General features: G+C 40.4%; 1 pseudogene; it reads right to left on the bottom strand.

Annotated features, from left to right (window-relative positions):
* Positions 1-263: 263 nt before the first annotated feature.
* On the bottom strand, positions 264-2,866 carry LOC111812002 (annotated as a pseudogene).

The raw sequence follows: 2,866 nt of genomic DNA, 5'->3' as shown, positions 1-2,866 counted from the left end.
AAAAAGTTAAATCATCATTGGTTGTTACACATACCTGTTTGACAGATCATATAGGGGAAACATGTATATTTCAGAGTGGATCAAATGCAGTACTTAAAACTATGTTCTTTAGAGAGCTATGCAAATGATTAAAGAAAATGTTAAATTTATATGTATTCATAAGCAGTACCACATTTTTAATGCAATTTATCAGTTTTTGATTTTACATTTCATTTTGAAATACAGACTAGATGCTTCTAGCAGTCACTTTGCACAAACTTAAAATGGATGGGCTTCTCAATTTTTAAATAATCTAATTTTTATTTCTATCATCATAGATCATGAGATAAACAAGGGTTATGTGTGTCGCCATAGAGACAGAAGGCACATATCTTAAAGTCACGTCTCTTCACCTGTCCTATGTTCTCCTCACAGAAATAAACAAATCAGTGTCATTAGCATTGTTTGGTCAAACTACACAAATGACTCAATTAATTAATTAATTGTTTGACTCAATTAATTAGATTGTTTGCCTAAATTCCCACACACTAGCTCATAACACCACTCCTCTCCAAACCCAAGCAGCATATAGATGCCTGATGATATGCATAGAAAATCCATCCTACTCCGTTGTGATTTTGCTCTATGTGACAGCACCCATTTTTCAAACTGAAATACTTCCTTTGCATACCCTCAAAAGTATAAAATATTATCTAATAATCTAATGATGAATACTAATCCACTGTGTCATACCATCTGGTAGTTTATAAAAGTCTTGGGAATTGGAGCACATGTAAACAATTTGCTGTAAATAGACCTAAAAATTGTTAATCCCATTACATGCTAAAAATCTGCAGAAGGTCAGATCTGACTGGGCTACTTAGAAGGCACAGTTATTTCAGGGAACCAGAAAGTAATCCATTACTCTGTTAGTCTACTTTTTACTGGTTTCTAACAAGATACTCCAAAGAGGAACCACCAGTATTCAGTGTAGAAAAATAAATGTCATGGCAGCTGAGAACAACTGGTTGAATTGGCCACAACAAAATATTATTGGCCCCAACAAAATATTTCTAAATGTCTATATGGCAGCAGGTCTCATTGCGCAGTTATTTCAGCCATGTAAAACAGACTTTGTTGGATTTCTCTGTATCCTTCTCTTCATCATTTTCCTCATAGTCATTTAGCTGAGAGCTGGAAAGCAAAGCTTTTTGGTCCTTACTCTTTTTGGTTCCTTTTTGCTGTGATCCAGAGGTGAGGTGGCAAATTTATACATCACAGGAAATAATACAGCAGTGAATATTGCTGATCCCAAACTTGTGTACAGAACTACTGGAAAATCTGGGTATAGTCCTTGGAGAATTCCAATTACTGCAGGAATAGCCATGTCTCCCAGACAACCACCAACAACAAAAAAAGCCGCGGATTTCCCACTTATGCTCGTGTACTGCTCAAGCCAAGAAATACCACTGGGAAAGGTGGTGGCCATTGAGGCCCCATACACAGAACTCGCTATCCAGAGACAAAGTGGGCTCTTGTCAAAAAGCACCAGGAATAAAGATGAGACCAGGCTGCCAATGTTGCTCAGCACAATCATGGTTCCAGGCTGTAAACATGTAGCAAAGAAGATCGCCAGGCCCCGGCAGGCAGCAAAGGTCCCCCAGAAGATGGAGTTCAGCCCAGCTGCTTTGCTTTCCTCCATTCCAACGTGGGTGGTTGCAAATGAGAAAATGTAAGAGCCATAGGTGATCTCAGCTCCAACGTAAAAAAAGAAGAACATAAAAAGGAGACAGACCAGGGCCTTGTGATACTTAGCTCTTCGAGATGCCTGAGCAGATGTTATTGATTTTTTGTTTCTTGAGCTTTTGTTGAAAAACAGAGCAAACAGGAAGACAGAAACTACAAAGATGTAAGTGCCGATAGAAATATAAGCCCACAGTAAGTTCAAATCATCAGGTACTGCGAACAGAAGGTCTGGGTTGGCTTTAAGTGATCGGTTGAGAGCTGAAGGGTGAAGGTCAGACTCTGAGTGGTTTCCAGCTGACACTGTTGTCCCCAGGGCCACTTTTGCCAGAATTGGAGCCAAAAATGCACCCAAGGCAAAGCTGAAGTGTAAGGCCTGCATGTGTGGGGCTCCTTTGTCTCCCCATAGAGCCAAGATAAGGACGTTGGCACCTACCAATGAAAGATGAGGAAGTGATTAAGTTAAATATGAAATCATTAAAAAGAAAAGTTTATTACTGTCAAAGAGAGGATCAGTGTCTTTTACAGGCATGAGCATTATAATGTTCTCATTTATCAAACAACATATGTGAGTCAATTCTGTGCTTCAGGAATCCTGACCCCTGCTATCAAAGAATTCTGCGCATAACATTTCATATGTATGCATGACATTGCACAAGCAGATAAACTACCACCTTCTACAGACAGACATGTTGGAGACTGGGCTCTGTAGGGTTAAGTTGCTGGACACATGAGCCTCTGGCTGTGTTGGAAAGGACAGATACATATAGTGCTCTGAAGTCAGGAAGCCACAGCTGTGGCAACCAAGGACATGGGCTGCTGACGTCCTCTATTCCAGAGCAATAAAGCTGCCAACCTTAGAGATTTCCAGACAGTTCTCTCTCTCTCTCTCTCTCTCTCTCTCTCTCTCTCTCTCTCTCTCTCTCGTATTTAGTACAGGGTCTACAGAGTCTTACTACACAGATCAGACTTGTAGTGATCCTTCTGTTTTCAGCCTCCCAAGAGATGGGATTACAGGAGCATGCCACCATGCCCAGTTTTAGACAGTTCTCTTAACTGGCAAAATTTACCACTTGTGAAAGTCTTCAAAGTGACTCCCAAGGTCCTGCTCAGTTCCCTTGCTTGCCTCAATATCCCCTTCCAT

This window comes from Octodon degus, unplaced genomic scaffold, assembly GCF_000260255.1.
Source record: "Octodon degus isolate 3935 unplaced genomic scaffold, OctDeg1.0 scaffold00090, whole genome shotgun sequence".
Classification (NCBI taxonomy): Eukaryota; Metazoa; Chordata; class Mammalia; order Rodentia; family Octodontidae; genus Octodon; species Octodon degus.
Note: the sequence above shows the minus strand (reverse complement) of the source record. Positions and strands in the feature narration are given on the sequence as shown.